This window comes from Paralichthys olivaceus, chromosome 17 (assembly GCF_024713975.1).
Source record: "Paralichthys olivaceus isolate ysfri-2021 chromosome 17, ASM2471397v2, whole genome shotgun sequence".
Taxonomy (NCBI): domain Eukaryota; kingdom Metazoa; phylum Chordata; class Actinopteri; order Pleuronectiformes; family Paralichthyidae; genus Paralichthys; species Paralichthys olivaceus.
This window is the reverse complement of record NC_091109.1, coordinates 11,757,427-11,775,896: the sequence shown is the minus strand read 5'-3', so window position 1 is coordinate 11,775,896 and position 18,470 is coordinate 11,757,427. Positions and strand designations below refer to the sequence as shown.

Below are 18,470 nucleotides of genomic sequence, written 5' to 3'. Positions count from 1 at the left end.
CCATTTTTTGTGAGTCTGTATGTTCAATCTTACAATAATGAGATATTCTGTTTGGGTGCATGATTTTCCCCACAATCAGTGGTCTGCAGGATTAGACATTTTCATTAGAAAGGAAACTCTGGTCTAAAACAAGGGATTGCATATTTTCTATTAATCAATGTATTCATTAAAAAATCTGGGGAAGAATCAACTCACATCCTCCACAAATTTATTTTTTCTGGTCCAATGCCACTTGTTGCTTTCTGTCTAAACATGGACTGTAGAGGGAGCTATTAAACCACTTTCTTTTTTTATAAACATTTGGTAAATAAGAAACAAAATTCCCCAAACTAATACTGACTTGAATTACCTGACCACTCCCAAATAACATGCAATAACTTGAAAAAAGTAAGGGTTCTCTTTATTACAACTTTATAACAATGTAGGGATCTTATCTCATAGGTTATTTGAACATTTCTCAAGTGAATATTTTCATTCCAACGTATATGTGTGGTTCTAATGTCTGTCTGAAATAAGGGGATGTTCGAGTCTTAAACTAATGAAAATAATAACTCTGAATAACAATGTAATTGATTAATTATAAACTGATATGTGTCATGTTAAGATTTACTAGTATAACTGAAGTCAAATGAAATGAAAAGCTATTCACGATGCTCAGTAGATGTTCTGTGACTCGAGGTTTCTCATGAACATGAGTATAAACTATATTTCTTAGAGAATTGTGACGTCACAGTTGTGGTTGTTTTCTCCCGTCGGAGGATTAGGCGAATTTACGATGGAGGCGTTCGCCGCTCATTGACAATGCTGCGAACCAATAAGAATGCAGAATCAAACGACTGTGCACGCCCTCGCGGAATACCGACCAATGAGAGGACAGAGTTGGCGGGTTCCTCGGCGAGAGCCCGGTCTTGCGACAGATCTCAGACCAGCGGCGTGACGACAAACAGCCACACGCCGAACGCGGCCGCAGAACACAGAAACCGCTCCCAGGTCAGCGTCTCCGCAAACCGCGTCAAATGCCCTGTGGCGAAGCCGAGGCGTAACATTTTGAAAGGTTTGAGTCCCGCACGCATCGGACTCACTCTGCGGGGATGGCTGTCAGCGCGTGAAGGGAGGAAATCACGCAAGTTGGAGGAAGAAGAAGAGAAGTTTTCCCGTGCGGAAGGAGTAAACACTGCAGGGAACCATTCAGCGGAGACCTCCCGTGCAGAGTGAGTAGCAGCGTGATGTGTTGAGCTGAGAACTTGTCTGTGGAACAATGGAAACAAAAAGGCAGCACCAGAGAGACAGTGAACGTACCACTGGGCTTCAATGGAGGATGTGGAGCCGCAACACAGTGACGTTAACCCGGCAGCGTGCTCAGGTTCAAGTAACCTTCAGGGGCATTAGCAGTTTGTCTTCTTTGGTAAAAAGAGTTTTTACCCAATATGAAAACTAACTCAAAACTTTCTTCTCAGCAACGTGTCCAGTGTTTATCAATGTGAGCTTTCAGTTTCAATTAAATCCCACCTGACGTCATGTAGAGGCATGTCTTGCTGTGTGGTTGCGCATGGTGTGTTGTTATTACAACGCAACGCTGTTTGTAACGTTATCAAGCACACATGCAGCTAAGGTGCCACCTCCAGGGACCGTATAGCATCGTATATACACGTGTGTGTATGTGTGTGTGTGTGTGTGTGTGTGTGTGTGTGCAAACTTGGACCACAGTGACCAAATCTCCTCTTGACACGAGCCCAACTTCCACAGATCACCCGCACACACCCTCAGCGCAGAGAGGGCTTCCTCAAAAACTCTCCAGGAAGTACAGTGTGTCAGTGTGTAGCCTGGTCCGGAGCTGAGGGAGGTCAATGCAGAGCCCTGTGCGAGGCTGTAAAGTCAAGTGGGATGACACGGAGCTTGTCACTGGCTGTCAGCGACGAGAGTCATGAGCTGCCAGCGCTGCTCAGAGACTCAGCACTTGGCCAGGCTCCATCACATCCCAGCCCAGCCACTTGTTATGCATACTTTTGACTTTGTGGATCATAATGATACAGTGCACCGTGTGTTTTCGTTTTTTTGTCCCCGCCCCGCGAAATTGTTTCCCAAAAAAAACAATCTCTCTGCCATGATATCACTGAGGCATCGTCACATGGTGGGATTCTTCTGCATCTGTTCTGCAAAATGAAATTCCCTTCAAGGGATAGTTCACCCCCCCCCCAAAAAAAGAAAATGCACTCATCTACTCTCCACTATGGAGGGGTGGGTGTGAAGTGTTTGAGTACACAAAACTCTTTTGGAGGTTCAGGGGTGAACAGCCTTGCAGCCAAATCCAGTAGAATTGAAGTAAATGGCAACCACTTTGAAAGAACAACAGAAAAAAACTACTGTCCTGCTCCTGTGGTGTCATCAAGTGTCCATACTTCAATTGTATATTATTTGGCTGCAATGCTGTTTACCCCTGAACCTCCAAATGTGTTTTGTGGACTCAAACACTTCACCCCCTCCACCAGCATAGTGGTGAGTAGATAATGAGTGCATTTTCATTTTTGAAAAGCCACAATAGCATCTGCTTCTTTATGTGGTAAAGATTCAGAGAGACCCAAGATGTCAGTAGTAATTTCTTGAAGATGGGAATGCTATTATGTTTCATTCCACTGAGTCATTTATTCCTGGTGACAGAAACAGTCTGCATACTTTTTGAATGCACACATGGCCATCATTTAGCTGAGGAGTGAAAAAAGTTGTTAAGTTTAACATGTTTCATTGAATTATTTTGTGCATTATTTCAAATATCTGCTTAAGCAATAATGCAGTAATGATGTTGTTTCTTTTTGATCCCCTCCTCAATACCATTATTGACTGAGAACAAGGGAGACTGTGAGAGGATGACCTTCTCTCCCTTGTATTTGAATGCCACAGAGAGGGAATCTCCAGAGAGCCCACATTTCTCTCTGTAAACTCTGAAACCTCAATGGTTTGTCAGCAGTTTTGGCCAGCTCCTTTGCTCTCGGTGGGAATAGCACAGTTCTTCTTTTAAATCTTTCCGAGAAAAAGGTGGGAGGCCTGTAGTCTGAATTCCAACTGGGTAGGGAGAGTCTCTCAGGAGACTTTGATTATAAGTGTTTTGGTCACGTAATCTCTGGTTTCTGTTTATGAGGTCAGCAGCTAAGCATCATGATAAGTCTGTGCCCTCTCTTCACAGGTTTTTTTTCACTGGGGATTGAAGGTAATATGCAAAGTGTTGATAGTTGCTACACTGTGCCTCCTGGATATATTCCCAGCTGGACTGAAAATGGCATGCCTGTTTCTTTATTTAACACTCACAGCCCTGAAGTAGGAGTGGGTGATCTGACAATTTAATCTTCCTGAAGATGTTCTCAGACGTCTCTGTGGACATCAGATGTCTACCATAATAATGTAGATTCTCGCTGTATTCACACACCAACATATTGATCGACTAGAAGGCCCCACTTTCATCATTTAGGAGCTAACGCTGAAAAAGCACTTAACATCAATATTTGACTGCGGTTGTTACGTTGCCAGATATTTCTCTGTAAACATTGTCGGGAAATGGTCAACGCCTCTAGAGATAATACAGTAAATCTATTCAAACACTTTAAAACGAACCACCCAAAGGAAAGGGTGTTTAATTCTGTTGGATTAAACTCCACTCATCTATATCTACATGCTGATTAAATATAAAAAGTCTGGATTTTCTGTGCAGTACATTTCAAATTTGGGAATAAAAGATCATATTTTGTGATTGTGTGCTGAAAAGATTGTGGTATGATTTCCTGGGAAGGTCGCCCACCACTGTTTCTTTGTAGGCAGCTGGGGTCAGGGTGGGGTCGGATGCAGCGGCTCAGACAAAGCACTGAGTATGAGGCTTTGCCCCTGGGTTGGTTGTCTGAACAGGTGTCTTGGAGCTGCGGCTCCGCATAACTCACATTCCCAGGGTTTTGTTCCTAGCGTGGAGGGTCACCGAGTAGAGGGAGGAAGGTGTGGGAACAAGAATGCTAATGTGCCCAGGGTTCAACTCTGAAAATGAGTCTGAGCAACCTGCTTATGGAGACAAACACTCAACGCCATTGCGACTGCCTGTCTTGAGTTGCCGAGATACCTGTCACCACGCCATTGTGCTTTCTGTGGCCCGTGGAGTTGGCATTCAAAACTGCCCGTCAGCAGCAGGGCTATTTTCTTGGAGCTTAAGGCTGGGTAGGATACAGTGGCTTAAGAATCTTAATCCAAGCATTAGTTTGGATCACTATCAACTATCTCAGAATCACAGGACAGTGCCTTATTTGAGGAGAAACCTTGTCCACTACTCTGCACCAAACCGGTATTCTGAATTTGAATGCAAAGCAGCAAGGTTTTCCAGTGTGGTGGTATATGTCAACGAGTTAAGAAACGTTATAATAAAGGAATGCAGTCATTCTGGTACACGCAGACTTTACAATGTAAAAAGAGCTTGTCACATTGCTTTCGCTGCTTTGAGACTCAGACCCTCTGAGTGGATTGAGTCCAGGTCTCTGAGCGCTGCTGTGTGACATATTGAGGGGAACAGCCATTGCTAAACTTGGCAACATATGAAATATGAATAGAAGCATGTTGGTACAGGAACCTGATCCAGTTATACAAAATATTTTTATACTGGGTATTGCATTTTTGTCTGAGGTCGTAGAGGTTTCTCCATGATTGCACTTGTGCAAAGTGTTGGAGTATCATTCTTTCCTGAAATGGAATAACTAAAACATCAGATGATTATGAAAGAAAGCTTCTATAAACTACAAGAACATGTGTTGTCAGTCAAAAGTTATACATTTGATTTAGTTTGTCTTGGTTTTTGCACATGGACACATCTGTCTCTCCATTCATTCATCCTTTCATTCCATTCATTCATTCTCCCACTCACCAAAACACACATTTGTCTCTCATTTCATTCATCCATCTCCCGTCTTTCTACACTTAATCACCATCTTACTCCGTTGTAACACTAATCTCTGTTGCAAGTCTGCAGTGGACCAATGAGCCTCCTGCTGCGCTGCTGATCCCAGACAGAGGGATTAAAGCAGGGTCTTTGGCATGGTCGCAGTTGATAAGCATCACCAGTACTGAAGCTGTGTGGTTTTGCCCCTGCCTCTGCCCTACAGAGGTGTAGGATTTCCCCTTGCACCACCTAAGCTTCCGCAGTGCTGCACTGGAATGAGCCCACCCAGCAGATGCCAGCCATCAGACACCGACGCTGGCCACGTTGTATTCCAGCTTGTGTACATAAAACGCCGCCCTCATCGTGCAGGCATGCTGCCCTCTTGACTCACTTATCGTTTGATGAAGAAAGCAGAGGGATAGAAAATAGCGGGTGTGGGAAAGGAAGTCGGACCCTGAACCCTCAGGAAGAAGGTTATGGTTATGATGTGTTTGCTCCTGTTTTAAGATATTAACTGTTAGGTTTGTTATGTTTGTTATTCAGCTATATCTGATGCCTCACTCCATGTTTGCATGTAAAGCCATGGACTAACTGTACGTCTGTAACATATATGTTTGTAACCACCAGTCACCAGTCAGGGAAGGCTGTTGTCTTAGTCTGGCTGTGGGATCTCTTGACTGATGTCAAGCTTATTTGTCATATGTTTTATTTATGAGGGTTTTCCATGCATGGCCCCTGCCTAGCATTACCATGCCTATTCCCCTTATGGCAGCTCTGTGAATTATTCAACACACTGGGAGCAAACAACCAAAATAGACCAAAAGTTGTTTGCGGTTCAATTCAGCAAATCACAGCAGCTGTAGAGGGTTTGTCGATAGTGTTTATGCGACTACAGTGTGCTCATGGTGTTAGAAAGTTGACTGAAGGAGTTCAAAAAGTCAAAAGTCAAATGCTGTAGATTTGAAAATAAGACGCTGAACAAAATACCATTTGCCATCTTTGCCACTTGATCCCAGCCTTGAGTCTGTGCTATCAGCATGACAGGAGCTACAGTATGTCACCTCTCAGTGATGAGTATCGGCTGCTGTATTATTGGACCATGAGGCTGCAATATTTCCTGCATTCCTTCCACATGCCTTGATCAGGAAAGATGATATTGACTTAAACATGTGCATAAGATACAGACTGTCATTTGTCTATGGCTAATAAGGACACACTTATGTTGTAGCACATGCACATTACAGGCTGATGTCACTACCATCTGCTGCTTGTTGCTGGGAGAGTTGTTGCTATATCAAATAACAGAGGGAAACACAACTTTGTGTCACAAACGTTTAAGAAGTGTAATGCTCACAGGATCTAGAAGTTAAGATCACATGAAAAGTGTGTTACTTCTTTAGGAGAGAAACGTGTTCTTTGCTTGATCAAAATAAGCTCCCTTCTCCTTTCTTCTGTCGACTGTTAGTGATCACCTCCGGGTAAAGTATCCTGCTTTCGCAGCTTGACCTCTCATGGCTTCCTAGCTGCAGTATCATTTGAGATCATACGCATTAAGGAAAGTGCAGATGGTGAAGTGTTGCTTACGCTTGCTTTTTAATCTCCTTTCTAATATTTACACACACTCACTCAGAGAATGGCTGCATATTGTAAAGTCACTGGTGCCACTAGAGATATATGTGACCTTACTGCAGTAAGGCCATAGTTTGTAGGGTTGTGTATCTTTCAGTCCATTCTTTTAAACATGTTACCTGCAAAATGCATGATTTCAAAAATGATGATCCACAATAAGAGAAGCCTTTTTAGTTGAAATTTAACACATAAACTTAACAGTTAAAAACCTAACCCAACTACAATAATGTAACACTGAATAACAGTTTCAGTGCTTGATACAGCCAAATACTCGAGCCCCAAACTCGCCATCAATTGTCTCCCCACAGCTGTTGTGCTTGGCACAGGGTCATGCAAGCAGTCGAACATGGTGCATCCATCTGCTTTCAAAAGTATCCTGTGTCCTGCTTCATTACGTTTGTCAACACTAAATTGTTTTCAAACCTTTGCTGCATGTGCTGGTGTCAGAATCCTTTCGTGTGATATGCAGCCACACTTCCGATCGTTTATCTCTAGGCATTTTGTTGTCATGTCAGTTTGAGGTAACCACAAGCTAGCTGTCGGCTGCCAGAGCCATTTGAGAGTGTGTTTGCCACCAGAGTTAAGTGTAATGTTAACTAGGCACACATGGTGATGTTAATGCAGGACAACTATTTTAGTATATAGCTCAGGCAGCGAAATGAGGCACGGAAATCTGTGTTGTGATGGGAGAAATAGGGAAGCTTCTTTATTTTGGTTTGCAGGGTTCTTTGTTATGGTGGGTGGGGTCTAGTAGTGAACGGGAGCTCAACAGAATGGATCTGATTAGCCCAAGAGGTTTTACTCTAGCTGTCTGTTTCCTGTCAATTGGCAAAGACACACTCCAGACAGAAACACTGGCTCTTACCGGCTAAATCCCCACCTTTGTGCGAGGGCCATCTCAAATAATGTCAGCTGTAGCTCTGTACACTTGTTGCTGTGTTTCCTGCTACCTCCTCCTGGCTGCAGGGCACCCACCACCTCGCCCCAAGGCTGCATTTTAATTTGCCTGTTCTTTTCTGCCCCTTTTTGCCTTTCGACTACACCCCACAACACGTTAATGAATGGCAAAAGGAGGTCTGTGTGCATGTGCCTGTGAATGCTCACTTTTGTCTCGGAACTTGAAAACATGTTCTCAAGCCTCTTGTGTGTATGTTTGTGTATGTGTGTATCAGACAGGCATCCATTCATCTTCAGAACAGTATAGACTCAGTCTTGGCCTAGTCCCTTGTTGCTCATTGAGTGCAATTAGAGCAATTTGACTGTGAAAACCCCTTCACAACAGCCTATTAGAACCAATCATCACCATGCCATCTTCACTCTTTGGTGGTGTGGCCTATTTGATTGAAACTATTCAGTCAGGATGATGGTAGACAAGGAGATAGGAATGTGAGGTGTCTAAACAAACCAGAGACTACGTGCTGTACTCTGTTCCCTGTAAATCAATGTACTTATGTTGGACACTGCCCATTATCCTCCCTCATGTTAGCCATTTCTTACAGTACATTGTCCACTAACTGGAGGGTTTAAAGTCTCAGTCATTGAGTTGTAACTCTAGGCCTATTAGATTAATTAGGTCTTATCAGGTATGGTGGAAAGAATAAGCATTTCTGTGGCAGAGAGAGCTTAACCCTTGCAGCTTAAGAAAACATAGCGTATGCACTGAACACTAATTCAACAGCAACAAACTGGCCAGGAATTGAAATTCCAGTATAAAACAATATAACTACGTTCAATGAGAACACAATGCAAGCATTATCAGCTAACTTGACCCTGGTACCACGTGTTTACTTGGTTTTCAATGACTGTCAGGGGATGCTTATGAAATCAATACTTTTTTCTGTTATAAAGTTTGTTGCATCTCTGCCAAGTTAAATGCCACTTTGAATTTCCCCCCTTCTTGTTTAGTTGAACTAATAATTGTATTTAGCATGATTCCTCCGGAGGTGCCTGATTAAATTAGTTGTGCTGTACTTTGCAGTACTACTGCCAACCCTCAAAACATTTGAACTGATTGACTGATTGAATTTGCAGATACTGCAAGTAGCCACAGAATTAATTGGAAAAGAAAGTGTGAAATACCTCCAAACTGCTAACCCTTTGTTTTTAGCTTCTTTCATGCTATGTACTGTAAACTCTCCTTCTCGAAAGTACAGGGTATTGCTTATTAATGATGTAGTATGTGTGTGTTGAAGAAACTAGAATAACACAACTGAATTGAAAAGGTTGGCTCTGAGTTGGCCCTATTGTTCTGAAACCTGATCCAGCTATTTGAGTTAGTGTTGGTGTGATATTAATGATAGTACTGAATCTGTGCTTCCTAACTGACTTCCTGTTAAATGTGTGTGTATATAGCTGAGGGAGGACTTGGAGAATCATAACACCCTTTGATCAAGGGTGAGATCCATTGCAAATAAATTTAAAGTAAATCTTAAATTAGAGTAAGGCCAGTGGACAATACCATTGTCCGTCCGACAGTCATCTCAATGTTGAGCCCAGCAGTGGCAGTGCATCAAACAAGTAAGGCCACATAATTCATGGGTGAGCAAACACTCCTCATAGTAGTAAAAACAGGGGTGTTATTAACAAAAACAATGGCACGGCTCCATTCAAATGTTCTCGTGATCCTTGATGTTGTGCAAATCGGTCAGTACACAAAACAACAGGCCCCTTACAGTGAAACAGCCTAATGGAATTCAGCTATCCTACATTTGCATTGGGGCATTTCCTACTGTGTTAACAGTACATGTTGTTGTTAGAATGGTATTTATACACAAGAAGAAACGTTGTGTTTTTTGTGTTTCTCTCTCTTTAATGTGTCCTTCTGTCGTGTGTCACTGCTTGTTTGATGGACATGCTTCTTGAGGTGTTTCTGCTCCTATCTTCTGGATTTGCCGTGATATTTTTCATTAATGTAATGTGTCAAATCGGTGAAGTTGTAGGCAATCAGGTTGCTTTTTTTTCTAGTGTGATGGCTTTTCTCATTCACCAAACCCAAACACATTTCCTTCAGTAACCATGTTCTCATGTTGTAGCCAAGTACCAGTTCAAAAGCTGTCTTGAAAGGTTCAGTGTGTGGAGTTTAGTGACATTGTGAAGTTGCATGTTGCAGCTGAATACCCCCTCACCTCACACTTCCCTTCCAAACATGAGAGAGAACCTGTTGTAGCTTTCAGTTATCATAAAAACTCAAAAGGGTTTTAGTTTGTCCAGTTTGGACGACTGTAAAAGAGAGTACCTGCTATCGATGTAAATATCAAGTATTTAAATATAAAGGACCCATATAGGGTAAAGAAAACAACACAGTTTAGATGATCACACACTATTTATTTTATATTCAATGTCTGCCAATAAATCCCTTTCACCTAAATGTTACACACTGGACCTGGAAGTGACACAGATAATACAGAACCTGCACGAGTAGCTGCCATAATTTGAGCCTAAAACTGACACAGATGTAATTTGGTGTTTGCCCTTTACTTAAGATTTAAACAGCTGGAATCATTCTCTGCTGCCTATCATATGGTGCCGTAGCATCAAAGGGCAGGCTTCTCTGCTAACTTAGCTCTTAGCTCACCACTAATTGCTAAGTGACCCTATGGAAAGGCCTTGGAGGGGAGGTTCTTGGCTCTGGTGAAATTAAAGTATGATATATATATAGATGATAACAGAAGACATGTGGTGTTGGTGCAGCAGTGTGTGTAGGAGTAGTTTACTTTGTACAATAGTGGAGACTGTGCCATCTTTTAGTTTGTCGAGTCAGTTTGGATTTGAATAGACTTTGAATAGATGGCAGGGTGGAGCTGGGCTTTGGTTTCTAGGTTCACTGGGTCAAAGAGTTTGTTTATGGTGCATAGGACATTTTAACAATTAGAACACAACAAAAACTCCACAATACAGAATATATAACATACAATTATACACCATAAAGGGGCTTAAACCATATTCATTGCTTAATGATTACAATTTAAAATGAGGAAATAAAACTTAATTGCAATAAAAAAAGTTAGAACGAGTGTCACTTGCCAATAAAATAAAGAGAAGAGTCGGTGTAACAGTACAGTTTTTTAAGGGAACACCATATTGAACATTTTTTAATGGTTGCTGTTGACTGACTCCTTCCATCTTAAGAATGAGTCTTGACTTGAATTGTTTTGCTCAAATGCCCACTCCCACTCTTCCTCGGAAATCTCTAATCTGACTTCATCACATTTTAAGTTTCAAATGTTGCATAATATCTGCAGATGTTGGTTGAGAAAGTAGCCCATTATTTATCAATTGATCTGGTGCTCAAGGATATATTTTTGTAAGGTGTAATATAATATTTTACTTTGTAGCAAACCAAGACAGTCAATAAATGCATCCACCAAATGATTAATTATTTTCCTATACCAGTCATCAGTCTATTGTTAAACTATGAACTACAATTTTCAACATGAAATATAAGTAATAGGCTATTAATCTTTTAGTTGTCTCTTTTAAGAGATGTAATTTGATGTATGACATGATATCTACCAAGATTCTTCCAGTTTTGTATTTAAGTTATCTTCCAAACTCACTCTCTCACACTTCGACATTATTATATCCCTATCGTTTTTCTTTCCACCCAGTTTCCTCTCTTACTTCCGGGGTTGTCGGCACCAGATCAAGACAAAGCAGCTCTTTCTCTGTCGGCTTTGGAGTCGTCCCTTCAGCGGCTGGATGCTAATCTGACTGACCATCAGCAGCTTCTGTCGTGGTCAGGGAAAGACAGATACAGAAAGGCTGAGACAGATAGCGAAGGAGGGGTAGGAGTGGAGGGGAGGGGTGGCATGGAGGGTGATGACTGGGCCATTTGGCATCCGGTGAACAGAGAAGTATTGTGTGCCAGTGACACACACTGCTGCTTTACAGGAGGAAACTGTGGCGGAGATCTGCCAGAGAGACATTTCCGAACCACACACCTGACAACAAAACTCTGTTTTCACATCTTTGTGGATTTCATACTAACAAATATACAATATTTAAAGGGTCAGTTTCCATTTTAACTTTGATTGTTTTCGGGACTGTAATAGAATGTCGTGTGCCAATACAAACCTTGGGCTGTTGATCTGACAGGAAACTGCAGTGGAAAAAGTCTCATGTAAAGTATCATCATCAATCAGTGTCATAGGATAATGCTGTGAGCAGGCTTAATATAGAAACACCAGTCACAAGGGCAGAAAAGGTTAAAAGATTCGAGCTTCGTGTGAGGAAGAAATGGTTCTAACTTTTAAAAGATAATCTAATTTAGCCAGTACACTGTCGTCCTGTTGTGCTTTGTTGAGGAATTGACTTGCAAACATTAATTTGAAATTAAATCTGAAAATGAGTAGATTGCATTTTGAAATTGAGCTCTTATGACATCTGTGATGTACATGACCTGCAAAGACCTAGTCTACTACTACCCACAAGAGAAGAAGAATGGTGTTCATATTAATCTTTAAGAAGCAGCTCAGCAGATAGTCTGAGACACATACAGGAGGCTGGGACCAGCTAATGTCTCGTCTTCAAAGCACTGGGGACAGAGCTGCTTGTATTGCAGAAATGATTAGAGCTTGTTTGGGATCGACAGATTTATACCTAATTAGCGAGGCGGTAATTATTGTAAAATTGCATCTATAATACAAAACAGGTGCTGATATAACCAGTCTGCTGTCTGTCTGTCTGTCAAAACTAACCTGCAGTTGAAATTTGTTGGGAAATTCGACTCCCAATTAGTGCATTCAACATCTATGAGGGGCCCTTCAGGGTTCAGCATGGGCTGGGATTTGAGCTGACGACCTTCTAGTTTGAGGACGACTGCTTTACCCCCTCACAACCGCCCCCATAGTAGATTGTTTCTACAAATAACTTAAATGTATAATATGTTACATTACATTTACAACAATTCTTAATTAAAATATCCTAAAAAATTACCAGACCTATGTATAAGCCTGTGCAGTGTTCAAACCCAGAGAAATCCTTAACTTAATTTAAGGCAACAGCAAAAAGCTCTGATTATTTCATAGGCAATGACTTAGTTTCTTAGTTTTAAGTAAATTGGTATGTGCTTGTCACCACTGGTGTTCTTCCATGTGTTGAAAGCATACCTCATTTTGCATCATCAGCTGACAGAGGGGTCAAATGTAAAGCTCAGAGGTCAGCTAGCTGTCTTAGGCTTGGGTTTCAAACCAGTTTATTGTTTGAGCCGTACTAAGCAACGGGCCTCAACTGTCATGGCCCTACTCAGCACAAACTGTATTCCAAACAAACCATGTCACAGCTGATTTTGCTGAGTAGCACAACTTTAGCGAGAGGGAGGAATTAATAAAGAGTGAGCTCAGCTGCTGAAGTGTTTGCAATAAAAATACACGAAATCTCGGGTAAAGTGTTGAGTGCTGCTGACATAGCATTAGTAACCTGATGAGATTAATCTTCTGTATGCTGGTTTGTGTCATAAGTTCATTTCAACTTTGAAAAGCTTTGAGACAAGACAAGACTGGCACAGAAAACTGTAACCTGGTCCGTTTGCATTGAGCCATATCAGCTAATGTCTCATATTCAGAGCAGCTGCTTGTGATGCAGAAATGATGAGATCCTACACTGGATGGACGGATGTGGACTGAGACGACGAGAGGAAAGGCCCCTGGGTTGATGTGAGGTCTTATCACTTCCTTCATTCCCTTCTATCATTATGTCACTGACCAGTCCAGTTCTACCACACAGTCTGGAGTCAGCTGTATGCAATGAATAAGTAACCAGAACTGAAATGGTTTCTTTATTATTCAGTCTTGTATGTTCCTCCTCTCTACTGGACGTTTGTTTGAGGGCCCAGATTAGACAGATAAGAGCTGTAGGGACGATTAAATGTCTTTTTAAGGTCATGTGATACAAAGTGTTGCTCTGTGCAAGAACTGCCTATTAAAAGCAGCTGTTTTTCTTGGTAGTGAATTAGAAACTCTGAAGAGGTTATGCCTTGTGTTTTTTTTCATGCAGACATGAAGGAGTTTTTGTGTGTAATGTAATATCACAACACTTCATTGTAGGCACTGAAAAATACTTGTTTGTACTGCATTTGTTTGTCTGTCCATCACAGTCTCATTTGAACCATTAACTGTATATAAAATGGTTATAAGCTATAAGTGAAGCCAAAGTGCTGTCTGCAGTTTAGTCATTAATCCTGCCTCCTCCATGTTAGCAGATGGTACATGATGAATCTATAAAAATGGGCTGAATGTTGATTGACAGCTGAGACTGACTTAATTGGTCAGGCACGCGTGTCAGCGGGACCATGCGACCACGGCATCATCCCTGATCACGACTATACAGACTCGGGCTCCAAATTCACAAGATGGCAGCATTCTGTATAATAGGAGGAAGTGGATGCACAGTTTATGGTTGTAACTCTCAGTGTTATGATTTTAACCAGAGTGTGCTCTTTGTTCACAGTTGACATTTTGCAATGTGCTCACCGCTTGGGCAACACTACTCAGCATTAGCTCAGTTACTCTGGATGATAGACGCCAGATACTCCTCCACTGCTCATTAAGAGTCATCTGGAGTTTCTCAGTCAAAGGATGAAGGTATTTCCAAGAATACGTTATCTAGAAATATTCAAGTATCAGTATGTTGCGGTAATGGCTATACTCCCTAGTAACGCTGGGAAATCTGGGCCATGCAGATTGCTGTTGTCTGCCTGCGGTGCCTTGAATTTAGTCTCTCACAGGGTAGTTCCCTCTTGTGTTGCTGAGGTGACATCAGTTCCAGTCGGAAGCTGTTTTAGTTGTTTGTTTATCATCTGCAAAGTTTGTGAATGAGGTGGTTTCTTCCTGATTTGTGCAAAGTCACTAGTTTACCATGTGGGCCTATACGTGGTTTCAGTAATTAAAAAAAAAATGGATAATGGGAGGAGGTGGATGGTGGAATAACAGGTCAGAGGTTGCCATGATCAGAATTCTTTATTTGCTCCAACCAGCAAAGAAAGAAGACATTTGATTATAGATCATTGAATTTCCACATTCATTATATTGTTGACCTGTACTGAATATAACCTACTGACCTTGTAACCTGAACAGTTTTAACTTAATCACACATTTTGCTTGTTGTCTTACTGTAAAAAAAATTGTAGGAACCTTTAGAAAACCTACACTTTTATTTTTTTTTAATCCCAGTCTTTACAGACTGCCTCTCAATGTCTCCACTTTCACTTACAAAGCAGCAGGGAGATGAGATGCAGGTCGTGGTGGAAAGTGATACCATTCTGCCTGAGTGGAGGAGGAAATGCTGGCTGTATGTCACTGTGTGTGTGTGCGTGTTTGTGTGTAAGAAATGTGGAGGAGAGTGGAGATGAGAGCGCTTCAGACTGAGGGAAATGGAGAGAATATGGAAAGGTGTGTGTGGGATTCTTCTGTGTGCATTATGATTATTAGGCCGTTGACAGTTGCTGCTCAGAGACTTTGGAAAAGGCCGGTGTAGATAATAGGGATAATTATTAGCCACACTAAATGCCTTTCAGCCCACAACACACTAACATGTGATGAATGTGACAGAGGAGGGCACACACAACTGAAAAGAGCTGTAGGCAATTACCTCAATTACAGGAACAGTGAATAGAATGTCTGAATCTTTAATTCAAGGAGTACCACACATTTGATCCACTGTGGTGCAAAGTCCCCCTGATGAGCCTTTTCATTGCATTGTTACACTTCAGTCACTTAAAGACTTATGGTATTTAAATGAGGTGAGTCACATTTAGAGTTTGGGGCACCACTCTGGGATACTCAATTGAGGCATTGTTGTTAGTGCCCCGTCCCCTCCTCCTAGCAGCCCATGCAAATTAACTTGGGGTACCGGGAAATGGGGTTGCACACCCTTGTTTTCTAATATGTTCTCGTAGTGCATAGCATGGTGGAGGAATGTGTTAATTGGTGGAAGTGACTGGGAGATAAAATAGCAGGTCTGTTGTTGCTGGATCGTCCTCCTCTCTTTCCACCCATTCCCTATACCAGAAGGGAATCCAACACAAAGTCGTTGAACTACTTTACTGTACATTAACTTCAACTGATCTCTCTGCAAAAACCAGTTTGTCTTTCACCCTGAAGTCCACTGTGTTAAACTACTAATTGCATGCAATAACTCGCCCACTGTTGGTTTTGTTCCCATTCTGAAGAGTGTTAGATTACCAGGAGCAAATGATTCAGTGCAAACACAGGAAATAAAGACTGAAGATGGAACACGCAGCAATGCTTTGTTTTAATCTCGGCCTCTCGGTGGTCCAGAGTGAAAGTAATTCTGACTAAACTAACACCCTCTTTTTAGATCCTCTTTCTGCTGGAGGATGTATTATTTTATTTGGATTATCTTCTGCAATGCTGCAAAAATCAAGGAACAAAGAAGCAAATATTGTCAAATAGTCAGTAGTTCTTCATTTCAAGTAATGATCATACTCTATTTTCCTTTTTACTTTACCATTTGCTTCAAAATTGACTTGTTTGTAACCTGTTGCACACAGACCTGATTTTACAGCTACTCTGCTGAACACACACATAATGTCATTATGTAATATCAACCCTGCTTCTTCACAGATATTTAGGTTCACTTTGATCTGGTTAGTTTTGGTTTCACCTTGCAATTTCAGGAGCACACTAAAAGCTTTTATATGACCGACGTACATCCTGTCCTCATCGCCTATCTGGGCTGCTTCTACCGATACTTGATATTGATTGGGTTATAGATGACTGTGTGACATCAGTGTGTTGTCAATTTGGGGAGTGGTAGTCATTCCGTTTGGATGAAGAAAATAAATGAATGTTTCGTTTAGTTAACTTCATTGTTACTGTAATATCATTATGGTATTACTACTAAAATCACCAACTTCAGGTGCAGCACTCGATGCTTGTTCAAGTGAGGCTTATGAACATGCTTCTTAATCAAACATCACTGCAAAGCTTCAGGCAGCCACTGCAAATGACAGAAAATACATTTCTGATACTGTTGTATCCTGCTGCACACAGACCTGTTTTTACAGGCCATTACCTGAACTATGTGACTGCTGTGCTTCCAAAAGATTTTTATCTTGTACACATAACCTGCACAAACATACTGTTGTAATGCAACACCAGCCCTCTAGTCAGATTTTGAGTCTAAAGCCATTTTCAGAGATGACCTTCGGGGGAACTCTGGAGAATTGGGTCTGGACACTCTCCAGAGGTTTCCTTTCACACATGAACTAACGCAGCGGGAGATTCTCTGCTCAGATGCATTCACAACAACAATAAATCCTAAATCCTCCAGAGGATTCAGATGAGGGGTGGTGCAGCAGACAGAAGCAAGGTGTTAATATACTCATTCTGCTGCAGAGATCACATATTACCTCCAACTCTCTATGTGTATGTCAAAGCTTTTTAAGGTGGAGAAATGTTCTTTTTATGTCTGTTGCTTGTTATAAGCTCCCTCCTTCTCTTCCTACTCCCTTGCGGGGAATCCAGCGGAGGATCTCCTGCTGTGCTCATCAGCTCCTACTTTAAACTAGGAGGCCAGGTGGAGAAAGTCTAGAAACTCCAAAGGCTCTCACTTGGACATTTGCGTTCATACATACAGACTTTCAGTGTGAATGAAATTCTGCGGAGCCAAATAGATGTTCAGATCACATTGTAATCCCTTGCTCTTGCTCTGACAGGCTCTGTCAAGCCCCCACCCGAACCGTCTAGAGTTACCGCTTAACACTTATCTAATCAAGAACCAGAAAGACAGGACTCTGTGGATAGACAGGGACACAAACATAAAGTGAGTCGCTTTCAACCCCATCATCCTGTTAGCTTACCAGCTTTATCCTGCAACCTGATTCTAAAGCTGCTTTGACTCTAGAAACAGACCAAAGTTTTACCAGAGCCCCGCATGGCGCCTTGTCAATCTCTTTTAGTTAGAGGAAGATAAATGGGACTTATTACACTGTGCTGCAGCACACATTTGAGATCAACAACTCCCTTTCCAAACTGAAAAATCATCCAGAACTCGAGGCAATGAATAAAAGACGAGCAACACAAGGGCCAAAATGTGGTTATTGAGCATTTGTTGCACTTGGCATCGCTTCATACAGAAGTCATGCATGAGTATGTGAATACAGTGCATGTGTAATCACAAGGAAAAATAGGGTTTAATGACGTTGTAATGGTTCTTGTGAGGGTCCCTGTCCGGTGAGCAATCAGACTAAAAGAGATCTGGTAAGGCCGAGGGTTTGGCACCTCCGTGCACTCACACATCCTCACTAACACACTTGTGCAGTATTTGGTTGCAGGTCGACCAGCGTGGGATGGTAATTTGGGAGGTGTTGATCGGTGACATTATTGCTGCTATCAATGTGCCAGGGGACCACAACAGCTTGTGTATGTGTGACACTGTGTTTGCAGTGGAAAATGCTGCATTCGCAGACTTAAAGGTCAAGTTGTGCATCTGTATGACATAAAATTGACATGATTGATTCTCTAGATCCATCCCATCTGCTCCCAGACGCGTGTCGATGTCAATCTCTTGGGGATAATAAAATCGTGAAAATGTGATTTGCTGAAAGGATTAGAAGAACGCACACATGCTGCTCTAATTACATCTTTGACTCTGTTTGCGCTGTGAAAGACGTTGGTAAAGGCCAATACTCTTAAGAGAAAAGACCACTTGTTTAGTTTTATTTCAACCTGAAAATATCTATTAACAGATCTATTTACAGACACATTAAGGTGTAGCATTTGAGTTGAGACTTGGCGGTTTGGGTGGAGTTCTCATTTGCGTGCACATTTTTGAATTGTGCCCTCAGGTTGCTGATGCTGGAATGATTTGCTAACAGTAGCCTACATTGCTTGCATATGACTTTATCTCGATTTTCCACAAGTTTGAGGTTCACAGATTAAAATCTAAAGTATTTCCCGATGGGGTTTCATTGTTT

At 41.7% G+C, this 18,470-nt stretch overlaps 1 protein-coding gene across 8 annotated transcripts in view; it reads left to right on the top strand.

The window, feature by feature from the left end:
• Nucleotides 1-920: 920 nt before the first annotated feature.
• mpp7a (MAGUK p55 scaffold protein 7a) overlaps nucleotides 921-18,470 on the top strand; it is a 132,545-nt gene continuing 114,995 nt past the window's right edge. For 4 of the 8 annotated variants that reach the window (XM_020087864.2, XM_069512554.1, XM_069512553.1 and 1 more), the window contains exon 1: nucleotides 922-1,211. The gene's annotated coding sequence lies outside the window, so the exon portion shown is untranslated. Of the gene's footprint in view, nucleotides 1,212-2,351; nucleotides 2,497-18,470 lie in introns of those variants that run through there. The other 4 variants (XM_069512552.1, XM_069512550.1, XM_069512547.1 and 1 more) reach the window with 2 other exon arrangements.